This window comes from Rhipicephalus microplus, chromosome 10, assembly GCF_043290135.1.
Source record: "Rhipicephalus microplus isolate Deutch F79 chromosome 10, USDA_Rmic, whole genome shotgun sequence".
Classification (NCBI taxonomy): domain Eukaryota; kingdom Metazoa; phylum Arthropoda; class Arachnida; order Ixodida; family Ixodidae; genus Rhipicephalus; species Rhipicephalus microplus.
Genome location: NC_134709.1, coordinates 128,165 through 147,748, shown reverse-complemented (window position 1 = coordinate 147,748; position 19,584 = coordinate 128,165). Strand labels below are relative to the sequence as shown.

Genomic DNA, 19,584 nt, shown 5'->3' with positions numbered 1-19,584 from the left:
CCTTTTTCAACCCATGAGTGCTGTACAACCTTTGCCATATGCAAGTGAACAGTAGTTGTGGTAAAAGCTCGGCATGAGACTTTCCAGTCGTCATATCATCGTAGGCATTTAGACTACTGAGACTTGCTCCCGAAATGTGCCTGCTCATTTTTATATTCTTCGTTCATTCTTTTGCTCATTCGAGTAAAAATGTACTTAGTTACTATAGGGGAGACACCTGTATACATTCAGTCAAAGTGTGAACCCTGTGAATTGTGAACAGATCTTATCACCAAACCCCGCTGTGAATTCTGGTTAGCTATGAATGTATGGGTAGACATGTCCCCTTATAAAGGGGCTTAAACCAGCGGCATGATATCTTGATGCTTCCACGTAGTGGACTACATATCTACTTTGGCCTCCACTGATTGGCTAGAGCCTGGCAAGCAGCACACCTAGTTTCCGGCCTTTTTCCTGCTACCTAATTTTGATGTCGCAAAGATTTCACAACTGTCGACACAAATCAGAGACAGAATGTGCTTCACCATAACAAATGCTGCCTCCAGAGATCAGCGTTCGGACGCACATCTCGGAGGCTGTGCATGAACTCTAATTATTTTAGCTATTGAATTGCGTTAAGCGGGCTGTCTTCCAGACTCATCTGTAAGGTCGGTACGCACTTCTCGCGTCATTCTGAAGTACCCTAACCCTTTGTAAGGAAGTTTTGGCTTGTCAAGTTTAAGTGTCCTGTTAATTCACATTTCGCCCACTTTCTTTATGCTGGGAATGTGATGGCAGGTTCGGTGCGTAGATGTGGCCAAGAGCGCCTTGACGTCACAAATCGCCATTTTTTAAATTTTTTCATGTAATTCGATGTGCTTTGCTGAAGTAGATAGTTTGCTAAGTGGATACATTGATAATCATGTCCCTGCTGGCCACCAGTCTCTTCATTTTTATTGATATTCATTTCTGCCCACACTTTGCCTGTTTGAGAGAAGTACACTTTCCTTGCTGCATTTTGGTAGAGTAACAGCAGTTTTCGTGCTATTCTGATTTTCATCTTTCCACCATTAATTGGCTTACAGTTTTGTACTGATTTATATCAGAATGCTCTGAGGCACTGGCTAGGAAACGTTCTTTTCAAATTTTTTCGGCTGTTTCGATTGGAAGAAATCGTATGTACTACTGTTCTGTTGCAATGCTTCAAGGATGAAAGCGCTGCTGCCAACCAAAATGCTTGTGTGCTTGTATGTATGTGCATCTAAAAAAACGTGTCCAAGTTATTCCAGGGCTTCCATCAAGTAATATGCCTCATAGTCATATTTATATTAAATACCTTATGGACCCGTTTGGCATTGTGTAAAGGAGGCTCTGAATCATTCAACACAAAATGGAAAGGTATCGAAGCCAGATAGAAATGACTATACATCGTACAAAAAGTTTGAACGCTTTGTACGTAATATGTATATAATGCATAATGCATACTGATTAGGTACATATTGCATACATAATACTGACACAATATATAGAAATGCAGTCTTAATAATGGACATCAGTGAAAGTGCACAATTAGTTGCAACAAGAGCTTAATAACCCTGCCACACAGCCACCACCAAACTGTGGTAAACTCCGTAAACGTAAATCTCCACTGGAGAGTTAGACAGAGATAGAGTTGTGGCAGTGTCACATGGCAATGACAAGGTTGTAATAGTTGCCACAGGGGCTCAACTGACACTTTGATTTTCACAGATGAATTGTTGCTTTTCTTGTGAATCTGAATCTTTGCTATGCGTTCTTTACAAAAACATACTAATAAGCAGGTCTGAATCGAACAAAGCAAAATTATTTCAAATGGAAAAGAATTTGCTAAATGTAGCGACGCTGGCCTCCTTTTGCCTGAAATGTTTGTTTACAGTCGTGCCGTGCTCGACAAATTGATTGTTGTCTAGCCCATGTGCGAGTTCTTCTGTTTCCTTGTCTCGTGAGTGCGCATTTTGTCTTCTGTTTACTGTGCTTTGTCTTCAGCTGGTGATGATGATGTAGCGCTGTCAGTCCTTTCTCTGATGGGCAAATACAATGTCGACAACAACCGCACGCACGAACGAAATATCCCGGCCCTACTCGCGAGGCACAGTGTGGAGAGTAGCTGCACTCTGATGTGTGCGTGTGTGTGTGTGTGTGTGTGTGTGTGTGTGATGTGATGTGATGTGATGTGAAGAAACACACGTTATGAATGAGTACTGCACGTTATGAATGAGCAAAATCTATTATTGTTTTCAATGCAGCAATAGAATGCTAGAATGCTAGAAATTTTTTTCTGACCTACACATTACTGGGGACGAGGGTACCTCATTCCGCTACAAAGAGTAATCGCCGAACCTCCTTTGGGAAGTGCTTCATTTGCCTTCGTTTGCATACGGGTCACTGTGTGACACGGACTGCATCTCCCTTGTCGTATGAACGAGGGAGTTAAACGGTGTTAACAGGTGCCCGTGTGACAAGCTTATAATTTGGGTGAGTTGGTTCATGGTTATATTGCAGTAACAGTTCGACAATGGTAGGAAGAGACCAAATGGACAGGAAAGAGCGCTCTTTCCTGTCTATTTGGTCTCTTCCTACCGTTGGCTTGCTGTTACTACAATATAACCAGAATTAGTTGGCGATAGAATGTGTCAGGCTTGGACAATGAAGCTATCTCACATGGAAGTGCTGATGAATAGTGTGTGACCGTATATGCATTTAAAACTTAATTATGCATTCTTTTGGATGTTTCGATCATGGCTATGACAAGTTACACATCAGAAGCAATTATGTAGTGGCACCTCTGCACAGTTCAGATTTGACCATAGTCGGGGGTATTGGAAAAATTGCTTTGTGCGGGGTTAACTTCCGTTTATTACTTTTCAAAGCTGTTATGAGATCAAAACTCGGGTCACGTGTGGCGCCGTAGTCGTCCGTCGCCACCGGTGTCCATGACCACTATTGCAAAATAAGAAAAAAGACCTAATACCAAGGACAAAGTAGGGCTTGAACCCGGGTCCGCTGCATGCCAGCCCAGTATTTTACCACTGAGCAACGCGGTGCTTGGGACTTGTTCACATACTTTCCTTGGGCAGGCTTGATGTTGAGAAAGGAATCGCGTTAATATGAGTAATAAAGCGTTTTAGAAAAGCAAGAGAATGACATGTCACACAATGCTCCAACCCTTTACAAAAGCTTATTTTGATCACCTATTAACTGTGGCACATACTCTCTTCGGGCATAATTCCTCATTGTCGTCAGCCACTGCATAAACAATTGGCACAAAATTCTTTGCAAGTGTTTAGTGGATAAAACGCTTTTCAGAAGAATGACAAAAAATAGCATAGCAAATGCTGGTCTCCTACTGAGAAGATACTATTAATGCCATATGGGGTACCCAGCAAATGTGCTTGCAGCAGTCACCCACTGAGTGTTTACAAAAGGCTCTGAAAGGCTGCTCGTCTAGCTTTCGCTGCAACTGTCCTGCGCCTTCCGCGCAGACCTGGAGTTTTTTCAATGTATGACTTCCTTGAAAAAAAAAAAAAAGTGTGTAGTTTTTAGTTTAGCTTCATGACTGTTTGCGTTGTCAAGAACTGACATAAGGACCACTTTAAGCAGGTACACACCAAACACCCTACATCAGTTTGTGGCAGCACTAACTACACTCGGCGGCAACTCATATTGGCTGCGGAGGCAGGGCTTTTGCACATTCGTGTTGCTTCGTAAGGAGTACAGTCGCTTGCGGCTGATTACAGTTTCACTCGCTTACATTGTTAACGCCTCTGGAAAGTTATATACACACACAAAACTATATATATATATATAGGAGAAGCATTTGGATGGTTCAGTGCACATTTTAATGTCAAATTACGGATTTATTTTCTATGGTGAACTAAACGGCACGTTTGTGGCTGTGCACTGACCCACTGCGCCATGCACGTCATGTTTATTGTGAAAAACAGGCGCACTAAAAAGGGCGATGCTTTCCAAGAAATGGAAAGAAAAGGGCAACATTATTGCAAAGTTACCAGTAACTCTATTTCGCTTTTGACTTCCTACAACTGTCAGAGTCTCGCAATAAATAAAGTAGCATTTATTTCAGCATCTCAAATGAGAAAATTATTCGTAAACTTCACTACTCTTTCAAGATGTGGTAGGTGGCACGGGCTTGGCTTCTGTAGCTTCCACAGGGCTGTCAAGAAGAGCTGTTGCCAAGTGCAGCCCTCCATAGCAGCTTCACTTGTGTTCAATTTTCCTGCCATTTCAGTGCCATGCAGTCGTGTTATGTTTTCAGATAGTTCTAGTATTTTTCAGACCACTAAGCAATCTACATGCTGCACTTGGTTGTCTGCTAAGCCCAAACTGTGAGACCGTGCTTAGCCATTTCTGCTTGTCAGATGGGCTTGGGTAAGTGAACAACAGTTGAACTTCTCTGCTGCCAAGAAAGACATTACGGACTTGATTTGCAAGTCATTAGAACACTGTGCAGAAGTACTCGGTAGTTGTTTTTCAGTCAGAGAAAAAGAAAAAAAAGTGGAAATTTAAAGCTTGTTTTTATTTGCTGGACATAATATTAATGAGAACTAACTGACAATGATGCCAAGGGATGTGTGGAAATTGTTGATGGTAATTCTTATGTAAATGTGAAGATAGGAAAGTGGACGAAATGATTACTCGCCATGGGCAGGGACCGAACCTGCAACCTTCAAATACCTAATGCATTTGATGCTCTTCCAACTGAGCTACAGTGACGGCCATTCTTCCATTCATTTTATGGGATTTATATGTGTATTTTTAAATGTGGGAGTGTCAGTCAGTGCTAGTTTTGTGGAAGTGTCAGTCAGCAGTGCCATGATGGCGAGTGTGAAACACTTTTTCTGCCTGTTGGCTTCACATAAAACGTGGTCTTATGAGCCAGCAGCTGACCAGTTTGAAGGTCACTAGTTTGGTCCCTGCTAGCGGCAAGTTATCTTTTCGTCCACTTTTTTCTCTTCACCTAACGACATCTCTATACTTTCTTTGGCATCATTGTCTATAAGTTCTTATTAATATTCAGTTGGAGAATGCGAGATGACTAGCATTAACCCTTTCATGACAGTTGAAACGTGTGGTCGTCAGGAAGTCTTGTAACAGAATTACTGACAATGACCATACTTTTTGTCAACAAAAATTGATCCCACACGGAACCAATGAGGACTAAAAAGGCTGCAGTTTTTTTTAATGCAAAATGGCTGCACTTGTCCATGGTTTTTCTTTATTAGTTTATTCTTCTTGCATCTTTTGTGTTTCTCCTTTCGTTGCATTGCTGCCTCTGATCCGCGCATGCGGTATCTTTGTACGCATTTAGAGAAATAAAAAACTCTTATTTTATTGAAACTATTGTGTGGAACGCAAGTGCAGCTGGAAATCGGCAGACAGAAGCGAGCAGTGCGTTCCTTGAATGACGAACAAATTTATTTTTGCAATTGTACACCCTCTTTAGCTCGGTCGTGCACCCCCGCAGCATTTTCCTTTCTCACACACAATGCGATAAGACCACTAAAAAAATGCCCTCACCTCTCCAGCGAGAATTGTAAGCAAATGCGAATGCATTGCTTGCGTCGAGAGAGGGTAATATTGTTGACAGACATTCGCCTTCACCGACTTCTGTCACTTCTTCACCGACTTCTGTCATCGCCTTGAGAGGCGCCCAGCCAGCAAATGGTCGAGAGTGAGGAGCGAGCGAATAAGGGAGTGGGCTGCCAGCGATCTCGGCTCAGCGTTGGTGTTTCACAGCGGTGTCTCGAGCACACATTTGCGGATGTTCTTGAGAGATGCCTAATCAGTGAACGAGCAAGAGTGAGGCGCGAGGGGACGGGAGAGTGGGGCATAGAGTGGAGAGAGTGAATGGCGAGAGGAGTGACAAAGCACTGCACCTACTCTCTCATACACTCTCTCGCACCACATGCACCAGTTGCTAGAGGTGCGCACGCGCCCGCAATTGTTGCTATGGGAGTGGGAGTCAGAACAAAGATATGACATCGGCCAGTGCACGGACACCGACGCAGCCAACGCCGGATGCCTGACATAGCCCTACTAAGAAATGCATTTGCATTTACTAAGAAATGCATTCGCAAGGTGGCTGGCTGCCATCTTGCGACCACGATGCCACCACATCACTATAGTGAGTTAGAAAATGTTCAAAGGACGATTTACACTGTTCTCAAGTCCATGCAATGGGGCGCCTTGGAGACCCATCCAGTGGGTGTCTCTAATGTTTTATTCAGAAAAAGAAGCTGTACAAAGAGTGCAAAAAAAATTTTTATGCGAAACATTTCACGGTATGAAGAATTTGACATGCTAGTCAGCACACGAATAATGTCGCAATCTCATTGTGTACGTCATCATACACTTCTTGCTAGACAGTGGGCGGGTATGTGTCATTGGTATACGGGTATGTGCCACAGGTTATTGAAACTCAGCCTCTACCAGGGAACAATGAGAACACACATGGGTAATTTTAAGGCATAGGCATTAAGAAAAACCTTACATTGGCAGTGTTGGCCTGACAAATGCAAAGAATTAATTCCAGGGTCCCAGCACAAATCGAATCCAAGCATTTTGCATGGCAATCAAGCATTCTACCACAGAGCCACGCCAAGCCTCGGAACTGCTTTTCAAATATGCCGTAATCTTTGTGAAATGTCAATCGAGGTTGTAGTGCTGGCTATCTGATTTTATAAGGCTTACATGTGTACTTTTTTGATACAGCCGTCACGTTGCGTTAACCTAGTTGAGCACTGTGAGCTCGAGTTAATTTATGTAGCAGTGTCTAGGGCTACCATCCGCGTATCGCTTCTGCTGCTGGTAATACTCATGTTCCTGTTTGTATTGTTGTGCAAGTGCAAATTTAAACTGCTTATATAAACATCTGCAATTCTTCTGGAAGTGCTGCTCCAATTGCTGCAAACTGCTCCGAAAAAGAAATGCTGCTCCATGTCGCTCCAAACAGTTATTTTTGTTGGCAATTGCTCCACTCCTGCTCTGCAATGGCACTGACAGAATGAGAATGATAAACTGTTACTGTTTGACCAGCTCATGAGTCTTAAAGGAACTGAAAAGAATCTGTATGCTGGCATCCCAGTATGCTACTAGTGCATATCACTATTGGTCCTTATCTCACTTATGCAACAAGAACTGACATATTAAGCAAATAGCTCATATGGCAGTTTTTTTTTTTCAGCTAGACATGCAAGCTAGTGTGGTGAAGTGTGAAAATGAGCAGGATGGCTTTTACCTCGTATTGATCATGTATACTGCTTGTTTGGCAACAGTTATATGGGATTTTGGTTACTTCTAAATTTGGTGCAGCTGTAGCTCCTTGATTTGATTTCTTTCACAAATACTAGTATTTAAAAATATAGCTCATTCCACATCCCGCCCCCCCGCGGTGGTCTAGTGGCTAGGGTACTCGGCTGCCGACTTGCTGGTCGCGGGATCGAATCCTGGCTGTCGCGGCTGCATTTTTGATGGAAGCGAACATGCTGTATGCCCGTGCGCTCAGATTTGGGCGCACGTTAAAGAACCCCAGGTGTTTAAAATTTTTGGAGCCCTTCACTGCGGCGTCTCTCATAATCGTATGGTGGTTTTGGCTCGTTGAACTCCACATATTGTTACGGAGAGAATAGCTTTACTGGACAAAATACAGAATGAACTCCGGGCAGACAAGATGGCGCCAAGCTGGCTCGTAGAGACTGACCACGCCGTCTTCCTCCTTGTCCTCTTCGTCGTTCTCCTCCGCACCTTGCATGGTTTCCCCGGCGGCTAGAGCACCGACCCGGTGCTAATCAGGAGGTACTGGAGTGATATGGTTTGAGGCGTGTAACATGTACTATGTCAGTGTGGGTGTGAATGATGGTAGGGTCCATACGGGTGATTTCGTAAGTGCCGTCAGTGACTTGGTTTAAAACGCGGTAGGGACCTGAATACCGTGGGAGTAACTTCTCTGAAAGCCCAAGGTGGCGCAAGGAGGACCAAAGCAGAATGAGATTGCCGGGTGTGAAGTAAACATCACGATGGCGGGAGTCATACTTTCAGCAGAATGAGATTACCGGGTGTGAAGTAAACATCACGATGGCGGGAGTCATATACTCTCTTCTGATTGTCCTGGGAGTCCAGTAGTCATCGTCGAGCCATTTGGCGTGCCACTTGGACCTTCATTTATTGCATTCTGAGCGTACTCAGAGGTTTCGCTTAGTCCAGTCGGCAGAAGCGTGTCGAAAGGTAGCGCTGGGTCTCGGCCGAACAACAGAAAAAAAAAGGAGAGAACCCAGCGGTGTTGTGTCTAGACGAATTGCAGGCGAATGTTACAAACGGTAACCTAGTGTCCCAGTCACGGTGATCGACGGAGGCATACATGGAGGGCATGTCGGTGGGGGTGCGATTGAGGCGCTTTTTTAGACCATTTGTTTATGGATGGTAAACAGTCGAAAACTTGTGTTTAGTTGCGCAGGAGCGGTGGAAGTTATCAATCACTTTGAAAAGGAAGTAGCTGCCTCGGTCAGTAAGGAGTTGTCGAGGGGCACCGTGATGTAGGATGACGTTCTCCAAAAGGAAATCGGCCACATCAGTTGCACAGCTGGTTGAAAGAGCCTGTGCGATCGTGTATCGGGTAGTATACTACCCGATACACGATCGGTTGCTGCTGAAATCCTCCGATTACCTGATGTAGGAAAAGGGCCAAGCAGGTCCACGCCAACACGGTAGAATGTGTCTGGTGGGATGTCCAGTGGCTGAAGACGTTCGACCGGAGGGACATTTGGTTTTTTTCGTTGTTGACAAGGGTTGCAGGCTGCAACATAATGGCAGACGTCGTGGTACATGCCAGACCAAAAGAAGTGCCAGCGAACTTTGTCGCAGGTCTGTGACATACCGAGGTAACCGGCTATTGGTGCATCATGAAGCTGGGCGAGAACGGTATGACGTAATTCAAGGGGAACGACAAGTAGTCTTTATGGGCCGTCAGGACGCATATTGCAGTGGTACAGTACACCATCATGTAACTGAAATATTCGGAGGGAAGGGTCGGGCGTCGCCGATGTTAGCCTTCGGATAATATCGTCCAAGAAAGTATCCCGTCACTGCTCCATTCCAATGTCACGAAGTCACATAGAGAGAGAACGTCGGCAGGAAGGGTGGTTGTAGAGGAGTCGCCGTCTGGGGTGTCGACAGGATATCGGGACAAGCAGTCAGCATCTTGATGCAAGCGGCTGGTTTTGTACAGGACTGAGGAGTCAAATTCGTGAAGGCGCAGTGCCCAACGGCCAAGACGGCCTGAAGGGTCTTTCAGGGACGAAAGCCAGCACAAGGCGTGGTGATCATTGATGACTGTGAATGGCCGGCGATACAAATAGGGATGAAATTTCACGACTGCCCAAACAAGTGCCAAATATTCGCGTTCAGTTATTGAATATTTTCTCTAGGCAGGTGAAAGAAGGCGGCTGGCATAGGCAACAACACGGTCGCGTCCTTGTTGTCTCTGAGCCAGGACTGCACCGATGCCATAGCTACTTGCGTCTGTACGAACTTCTGTTGGAGCTGAGATGTCAAAATGAGCGAGGATAGGAGGAGAAGTAAGCAGCCACACTAGATTTCGGAATGAATCTGCTTCCTCATGGCCCCAGATGAAGCCAGCATCTTTTTTGAGAAGTTGAGTGAGAGGGCGTGTGACGTCGGCGAAGTTTTCAACAAAGCTGCGAAAGTAAGAACAGAGGCCAACAAAACTGCGAACGTCTTTGGTACAGATTGGTACATTAAATCTTTACTGCCCGTATTTTATCTTGATCAGGGCGAACTCCTACAGAATCAACGAGATGTCCGAGCACAGAAATTTCACAACGGCCGAAGTGGCACTTTGCCAAATTGAGTTGCAGTTTCGCTGTACGAAAGACAGATAGGATTTTCGATAGCCTTTCAAGGTGCGTCGAAAAGAAAGAAAAAATGATAACCATAATTACTCGAATCTAACGCGCACCTTTTTTCCGGTTAAGAGAGTTCATAAATCGCATGCGCGTTAGAATCGAGTACGAAAAAAAATGAAAAAAAAATTACAAAGCGAACTGCGTGCCGGGTATTGCGTTCGAGAATAAGACGCACGGCCACGAAATTCGCGGGTGAGCTTCTCTGCATTTTTCTGGTCAAAAGAAGGTTTCGCGTTTAAGTGATGTCAAGCAGACATCTGTGTTTTTGTAATGTCCATGCATTTGCAAAAACTTGTGCCAACTTGTGAATGCCGCTTTTCTTCTTCCGCGTCTTCCACCTGGTGTGCTTGCGCCCAAGCCTCCTTGAGAGTGAGTGTAGCGTTTCTACAGAGCTGGCCTGAAAGACGCGAGTTACGTTAGTCGACGAAGAAACTGTCGCATGCTATACCCTTTCCTCAACTTGAACTGAAGGGTAGGCACAGGGTTTCACCATCTTGCATTACTCGGCATAGTATTCGTTGACGCTCTCGCTTGGCTGCTGTATAAGTCTGGGAAAATGAGACGGCTCATACAGGTTATTGCTTGAAAGCACGAAATGCTCTGCGAAACGGTCTACCACGGTTTTGTAGGAAGTGAGGAACACCGCATCGAGCGAAAATGAATCGAGGAGTGGATGTGTTTCAGGGTCATTGCAGTATAAGAGCGAGCATACCTGTGTTTCGCCCGGTGTATTCTTCAGACCCAAGATAGCTGCGTAGTCCTCAAAGCGACTTTTCGATGTTGGCCAGGTCCCAGCGTTCCCAAAGTCGAACAACTCCGGCATCTGAAGGTTGACGGCCATCCATTTCGCGCTGGACTGGTCGGTAAACATGATGCGGACAATGGGTTAGTGTGACATCGGTGCTCGATTCCACTTCTGACACCATGTAGTGTTAGCCATTCACTGGAGACTGTAACACCGGCATAGCACGGGCATCTCAGGAGCTCGTGTTAAGACAACCACTCGACAGTGAACCAAAACAATAACTTTCTTTATACAGCTTCGCGTAAAAGGCATTACAGCTAGGACGAGGCGCCACTCTCTGACACAATAGTAGCGGCCTCTACACTGCAGATAATGCGCGAGCTCGTCCGTGAAGAGCTCAATCGATGCGCTCGCCCGACGCCGTATAAAGCTACACCCGGCCGTGCTACTTTCTCTCACCATCACGTGTCCATTGGCAGAGCAGGCGTCCATGGCTACAAGCCACACACCACCGAGGCCACCGCATAATAACTACCCATTGGCTAGGTACGAAATGTCACGTACTCATTTCGGGAGGGTTTGAATCTAAATGAATTAAGAGATTCGGGAGACGGGCGTGGCACAAACAACGCACACTTTATACTCTAAAAGATGAAAGGCAGAAATTGAAAACGAGCCAAACACTTGCGGACACAAAATTTCCCCAATAACAATACAAGCAAAGTAGCCTGCACACCGGTACATCGACTTCTGTTCGATGCCGTGTCGAGGTTCGCCACATACGTCGTTCACTTTCTCCTTGATCTCTTCACTGTCGCTGTCGGTTGGTCTCGCCGAACAAGCCGCTCGTCACGTCGTCACAGACTCCGTCCTCTTCTTCGGCCTCGCTAGGCTAGGATCAATCTCGCCATGGGCTCTCTTGATGGCTAGTCCGCTCTGCTGACTAGTGTGGGCTGTCGCCGCACTGCCGTGAAGTGGGAGCGCCGCAAGTCGACCACGAACTGCTGGGCAGGACGCGGCAAGTCTGGGCAGCCTCGCTCGAAACCTACGAGGTTGACGGCCACTCACCGAGCCTCTCTCGCTGACATCCTGAGAACCGGGCGGTAATGTTGCTACAATCGCGGTAGTGATGCTCGTTTTTCGAGCCTTCACAGCTCGGCGTCCAAATTCACAGTGCCAACTCCTGCTCTGGAATTTTTTCTTCTCAGCTTGGGTAGCGTGCCACAAGCCTTTCTCCGATCAATCTCTTAAGTCTTTGTGGCTGGTGCGCGTGCACTCGAGTGACTCCTCTCCTCGTGCACCGCCACCACGCCTCCGTGTTCGGCACGTGTCTGGTGCCTTTCCTTTAGTTATAACACGAACAGTGTTTCAGTTATCCTCACCAGTCTGCCAACATCTATCACGACCAGAACGAAGATGCCATTTGTGCCACCACCATGTCCGGGCAATACGTTCCAATAGTACAATGCACACTGCCCAGCCCCTATTTGTTATGTGTTACCGTGGCTGTATCGCCCGGTATATAGCTTCATTTTGTCGTCGATAGAGAGAGCCGGCATCATGATATGCTTCCCCATCAGTGTTTCCTCCAGCGGGCACTGTTCACAGGCAGCAACAGCCATTGGCCCACTTATTCCAGGAGCATATCTGAAGGCGAGAGAATCCCCATAGCAGTTCTCCCGCTTTCGACAGTAGTTTGATGCCTCCATCTGCCTGACTGCATCACTCGCCTTCACCGGCACGATAACTATCATCGCCTCCGCCATGCAGCCAGAGTTAAATTTGATAGTAAAAGAATTAGTTGGTGTCAGAGGGGTACATGCGCTTACCTATGTGTTCATTATGGAAGACAGAAAGCGCCTTTTTTTCTTGAGTCATTATATTGTCGCGAGCAAAAAAAACAAGATCTGCAGCCAGGAGTTCACCCGAACCGGAGCAACCAAAACGTTCTCTTCTTCGCAGCCCAAAACGGGTATGAGCCACAGCGGCTCGTTCATCAATGGTGGCATTACCCCCTCTTCCAAGAGGCATCGTCTCGATGCTGTACATGAAGGCAAAAAAAAGAAAATGAGATGAAAATTACCATGCAAGCAAAATGAATGGCGTAAGGCGGAATAACATAGTTGGTTGTGGAGTCAAGAGTTAAATGAGAAATAAGAAAAATAGGAAAGAATGTAAGGGAGAGACGAATAAAGTCAGTCACTCTCTGGCGATTCACAGCGCGAAAAGTATGGTTTTAGCCGTGAAACGTGAACGACTTCAGTTCGCGGGGTGAAACGGGAACGTCTCGAAGTGCCTTCTGGGAGAACCTCATATGTGACGTCGCTGAGACGTCGTACGACCTTGTAAGGGCCGAAGTAGCGGCGAAGAAGCTTTTCTGAACGGCCACGTTGTCGGATAGGGGTCCACACCCAGACTTCATCACCGGGCTTGAAAATAACTTCACGGTGACGAAGATTGTAGCGGCGTGCGTCTGCGCTTTGGTGATGTTGAATACGGTGACGAGCAATTTGACGGGCCTCTTCTGCACACTGCGCGAATTTGGCGGCATCGGTGCGGTATGTTCCTAAGTTGTCGGGCAGGAGCATGGCGTCGAGCATCGTCATGACCTCGCGACCGTGGACTAAGCGAAAAGGTGTGAAACCGGTACTTTCTTGAACAGCTGTATTATACGCAAAAGTTACGTAGGGAAGTATGGCGTCCCAGTTCTTGTGATTGATGTCCACATACATTGACAGCATGTCTGCAATTGTCTTATTGAGTCGTTCAGTCAGCCCGTTTGCTTGCGGGTGGTAAGCCGTTGTTTTGCGGTGTTCCGTGCCACTTAATCGCAAGACTTCCTGCAGCATCTCCGCGGTGAAAGCTGTCCCACGATCAGTTATGACGACAGCTGGAGCACCGTGACGTAAGACGATGCTGTTCACGAAAAATTGGGCGACATCTGCTGCGGTTGCTTTTGGAAGCGCCTTCGTTTCACAGTAGCGTGTTAAGTAGTCGGTAGCGACCACAATCCACCGGTTTCCAGACGAAGACGTGGGGAATGACCCCTGCAAGTCCATGCCAATCTGATGAAAGGACGCCTTTGGTGGGCCTATTGGTTGCAGTAGTCCCGCTGGTCGTAAAGGTGAAACCTTACGTCGCTGACAGTCGCGACATGTGCGAACGTAATGCTTCACAGTCTTTGCGAGACGTGGCCAGTAGTAGGAGCGTTGAATCCGTTGCAGCGTGCGCGTATAGCCGAGGTGTCCGGACGATGGCTCATCATGACACGCACGTAAAATGTCACCACGAAGCGTAGTTGGCGCAACAAGCAGATACATAGCTTGTGTAGGATGAAAGTTCTTTTTGTAAAGCACTCCATCGCGGAAACAAAAGGAGGATAGCGAGCGTGCAAAGCTTCGAGGAGGGTGGGAATTGCGTCCTTCCAGGTAGTCCATGAGCGGAATGAGCTCCGAGTCGTGACGCTGTTGCTCAGCTAAGCGGGTTGCTGATACGACAGAAAGAAAAGTGTCGTCGTCTTCAAGGTCAGTGTTGGCATTTTCGACCGGTGCACGTGAGAGACAGTCGGCGTCGGTGTGTTTCCGCCCAGATTTGTGGACGATGGTGACATCGAAATCTTGTAGCCGAAGGCTCCATCGTGCTAGACGACCTGAGGGATCTTTGAGATTTGCGAGCCAACAAAGCGAATGGTGGTCACTAACTACCCTGAATGGGCGGCCATACAAGTATGGGCGGAACTTTGTTATGGCCCAGGCAACAGCGAGGCATTCCTTCTCGGTTGCAGAATAGTTTTTCTCCGCTGGGGATAACGTTCTGCTCGCATAAGCGATCACGCGCTCTACGCCATTATGCCACTGAACTAATACCGCTCCTAGTCCAACGTTGCTGGCGTCAGTGTGTAATTCCGTGTCAGCGCTTTCGTCAAAATGACCCTGTACAGGCGGAGCCTGGAGGAGGTTTCGGAGCGTGTCGAACGCATGACACTGATCGGGACCCCATACAAACGAGACACCGTCTTTTGTAAGCTTGTTGAGGGGTTCAGCAATCTTCGAAAAGTTTTTGACAAAGCGCCTGTAATACGCACAGAGCCCCAGAAATCGGCGTAGGTCGCGCTTATTTGTGGGCACGGGAAAGGCGGCAACAGTACGGGTTTTCTCCGGGTCTGGGCGGATGCCGGCATGGCTCACAATGTGACCAAGGAACTTCAGTTCATCATATCCAAAATGAAATTTCTCGGGTTTGAGAGAAAGCCCCGCTGTTCTGATTGCCTGAAGTACTGCCTGAAGGCGTTGGACGTGTTGTTCAAACGTGTCTGCAAAGACTACGACGTCATCAAGGTAAACAAGACATGATTGCCATTTGAGCCCTGTGAGAACCGTATCCATCATTCTTTGGAAAGTAGCTGGCGCTGAGCATAGACCGAAAGGCAACACTTTAAACTCGTACAGGCCGTCGGGAGTAATAAACGCCGTCTTTTCGCGGTCGCGCTCATCCACTGCGATTTGCCAGTAGCCGCTACGTAAATCCATGGAAGAAAAATATTTAGCGTTGCGTATACGGTCCAACGAGTCATCTATCCGGGGTAGAGAATAAACGTCCTTTTTGGTGACCTTGTTCAGTTTACGGTAATCAACGCAAAAACGCAACGTACCGTCCTTCTTCTTTACTAGCACAACTGGCGAAGCCCAGGGACTGGTTGATGGCTGGATGACGTCGTCCTGAAGCGTCTGCTGGACTTGGTCACGTATAGCGTCTTGCTCTTTTTGTGACACCCTATAGGCGTGTTGTCGGATGGGTCTCTCGGTGGGTTCCGTGATGATACGGTGCTGAGCAAGTGGTGTCTGTTTAACCCTTGACGTAGTGGCAAAGCAGTCTTGAAATGAGCCGAGTAAACGCAAAAGGCTTTCTCGTTGAGACGAAGGTAGTCTCTCGTTTACGTCGAGAGTGCTCGTGAACGCCTCGTCAGGGTGGCCATTCGATGAAAATAAAGCTAACGTGGGCGAACCATCGGCATCGGCAAGTTCTTCACAATATGCAATGGCAGTGTGTCTCGTTAGGTGGGTGGCGATATTCGTCGCTGAAGTTCGTGACCAGCAGGTGAACATGCCTATTGCTAGGTTGAATGATTCCTCGGGCAACACAGATTTGTCGTGAAATAAGGAGAGACAAATTGGCCTCTGCAATTACCGCGTCAGACATGTCCTATCCCAATTCTACTTCGACAAAGAGGCTGCTTCGAGGTGGGAGAGTCAGAGAATCGTCGGTAACACGAAGTGCTCTTTTCCGGAATTGTGTACTGTCAGTTGCAGCGCAAAAAGGATCCTCGAACGACACAAGTAATTCACGGAGGTCGATGACGGCGCCGTATTCACGAAGGAAGTCCATTCCTAGAATGACTGGCCGAGAGCACACGCGCAATACGAGGAAAGAGCCTGCAAATGTCGACGTACGTATACGAATGCGTGCCGTGCACATACCGGTAGGCATCACCAGATGGCCCCCTGCCGTGCGCATTGCGGTCCTTGCCATGGTGTGGTAACCTTCCTTAGTTCAGATGCCAGTGCGGCGCTCATTACGGAATAGTCGGCCCCGGTGTCGACGAGGGCGTTGACAGCATGATTGTCGACGAAGACGGCGATTTCGGCAGAAACGATCTTTCTGCTGTCAGAGAACACTGCAGAACCGGAATGGTCCTTGTCTGGTCGTTGCGTCGAATGAGGGTCTTTTACAGTTCGCCGGGCCGTGACTTCACCCCCAGAAGTCGCCGTTCCTAGTTTCCCCTGCGGGGACTTGGTGACCGACTCCTGAAAGGAGCGGAAGACGATGTGGGCAAACTGGGTGACGTAGACCGGCGAGGCGACGGTGATCTCGACTGGTGGTGCTGAACAGTCGAAGGTGTTCGCTGGCCCGTGAGATAGGCTTCGATTTCGCGGGGGCGCTCACCGTAGCGCGGGCATCGAGCTTCAGGATGGAAGCCGCGGAGACCTAGTTGCCGGTATTGACAGTTCCTGTATACGTGACCCGCTTCGCCGCAGTGATAGCAGAGCGGACGGTTATCCGAGGTGCGCCACGTGCTTGCCTTGCTACCACTTTGTCTTGAGGTGGACTGCAGATAGGTGGGTGTGCTCGGGAACCTTGAGCCGTGAGGCGGGCTCGAAGCAGTGGTGTGGAATGACTGCATAGCCTGGTACCTGGGCCGCATAGCAGGATATGTAGCCGGTGGCGCAGGGGATTGCAATGCCGCTGCGTATGTCAGGACTGGCGCCTCGGGAATCGGTGGTGTGATTGGGGTCAGGGGTGTGACGGCCTGCCGGACTTCTTGTCTGATTACATCCGCGAGGGCAGACACAGGTTGATGGGATCCCACCGCCTGAAGCTGTCGCAGTTCGTCCCGAACAATACTTCGAATGAAGTCTGCGAGGGCCTGTCTCTCGCTGTCACTGCCGATAGAGCATGCGGTGGCCGGGATCTGGCGTTCGTATTGTGATGACCGCTGCTGCAGCGTACGTTCCATTGTGTTCGCCTCACTGATGAACTGGGCGACTGTCGTTGGTGGATTGCGCACGAGCCCAGCGAAAAGCTGTTCTTTTACTCCACGCATCAAATGCCTCACCTTCTTTTCCTCGGGCATGGCGGGGTCCGCGCGCTTGAAGAGCCGAATCATGTCCTCGACAAACATGGATACTCGTTCGTTCGGCCGCTGGTTTCTGCAGGATATGGCTTATTCGGCCCTCTCCTTCCTCTCGGTGTTCCGAAAGGCGTCACGAAGCTGACGGCTAAACTCTTGCCAGGTTGCAAAGGAGCCCTCGTGGTTCTCGTACCATGTCTTCGCAGAATCCTCCAAGTAAAAGTAAACTCTGCGCAGCTTGCGGAAATCGTCCCATTCGTTGATACAGGCAACCCGATCAAAGTGGTCGAGCCAGTCATCAACATCCTCGAAGATATCTCCATGGAACGGCTTTGGTGTCTGTGGCGCATGAAAAACATGGGCGAGAAGAGAACCATGTGCATCGCTGGTTTGGACTGCCTGGCTTGTCATCGAAGTTGCCATCTTTCTGGGTGTCGATGTCAAGGGACCAAATTCAGGGGGTAACCCACGCAGGCGGTGGCTGCTTCTTGCTCTGGGAGATGTGGCTGTCTCCACGATGGCCGACACAGCCGAAGTACACGTACCCAGCACCTCCACCAGTAATGTCGCGAGCAAAAAAACAAGATCTGCAGCCAGGAGTTCACCCGAACCAGAGCAACCAAAACGTTCTCTTCTTCTTCGTAGCCCAAAACGGGTATGAGCCACAGCGGCTCGTTCATCAATGGTGGCAATATAAAAGGAGACATACTAGCACGAACAAAGGAACAAACTAGAAAAAGAAGTGGGAGGAGGCAGCAAGGTCTCAGCGACCGGCTTTTCCGCTTCCTTCCACTTGTTTCTCGAGTGTATGTTTGTTTTCACTTTGCGCTAATATGAATTCTCTATATAGAAAGGGGCACGTGCACTTGAAGTTCAAATGTCATTTGGCCACCATTTTCCTCGTAATTAACAGCCTTAGATTTGACCGGAACTCGCAAAAACATTCCTGTTTGAGGCGTAAGTTCATGAGTCTTTCCAGCTAATTGTCATTATTTGTATGAATGCGATGCGCATTCATGACATTTCTGTAAGTGGGTTTTATGAATAACAATGCAAATATACTTGTTATAAACTTATCGTTTAAAAAAAATTCACAGCATACCACGGAGTGAATGATGACAAGTGAGGCAAAGCTGCGAGGGCTTTCAGCTTAGCCTTCCGTCCGTCTCTCTGTCTGTCTGCCATCCTGTCAGACTAAAACACACAACACGCGTCCACACCATCTACTCATCACTTCACGTACTTCAGCAGCGCAGCGCCATCTAGTGAACATTGTGAGAATTGAGAGGTGACTGCGGAGGTGGGACTGAGCCACGGCGTAAGAAGCTTCGACCCTAACCCCCGAATGCAGAGATGTTACTTGGCTCGCGACTTCAACTTAACTTGAGCAAGTCGGCGCGAAGCAAGCAGCGAACTTCAAAACGCCCAAGTCAGCCTTCGCGTTCCATAGATGCTCAGGCTGTCTTGCTTGGTCAAGTCAAGAACGAGCTTCAAAGCGGAAACACGCTGCTCGCCTGCTAACGAGGGTAATATAATGAAGTTGTTCGCGTAGGGCACGCATTACACCAAAAAAGACCATACGTTTTAAAATAACTATAAAAACGAAGGGCCAAAAGCATATTCCTGCCATTTTACGGCTAACGAGCGGCACGTGGTTCCTGCCGCCACGGCGATGCGCAGTGTTGCTTCTGTAAAGCGTTCGTCGCCCGCTGGTTTTAGTGGCCACCCAAACGCGGCGTGTTTCTTCACGGTTGCTTGTTTGGAGGCGAAGCAAGCATCACGTTGGGTTGTTTCGTCGTTTTTTTTTTCTCAATCGAACGCCATGGCATGTATTTGTGCTGACCTGGCTCACGAGGTGACGCAATTTTCACGGTATTTGCCTTTCTGTTCACCTGTGTGCATGCCTGTAATGGGCTAGGTCGCAGTTATTATGAAAAAAAAAACAAGTTCTGGGAACAAACGTGATTTGTATCCTTTTGTTGAGCTTGGTAAACAAGAGAAAAAGCGGGGGTCAGGACATTGCCCTCAGCAGAATTCTGTCTCGCGGGGTGCGGCAATGTGTCGCTGCATGATGGTGACGCGGATAAAAAAACCCGTGATAGGGGCACCTCTTTTTTATGTGTGTGTAATTTTACGTAGCGTTGTGCTACAAGCGATGCCTTTCTGAGCGAGAAACAGCGCCCTAGACGGGACGAAAGGATAGACGAGGCACACGGACACAGCACCGAGTCAATTTTTTTTTTGTTTTACCG

The 19,584-nt window shown here is 47.8% G+C and overlaps 1 long non-coding RNA gene across 1 annotated transcript in view; it reads right to left on the bottom strand.

Moving 5' to 3' along the window:
- LOC142774506 (uncharacterized) overlaps nucleotides 1-18,708 on the bottom strand; it is a 42,113-nt gene extending 23,405 nt beyond the window's left edge. Inside the window, exon 1 of the long non-coding RNA XR_012886421.1 lies at nucleotides 18,435-18,708. This is a non-coding gene — a long non-coding RNA (uncharacterized LOC142774506). The remainder of the gene's footprint in view (nucleotides 1-18,434) is intronic.
- Nucleotides 18,709-19,584: the final 876 nt, after the last annotated feature.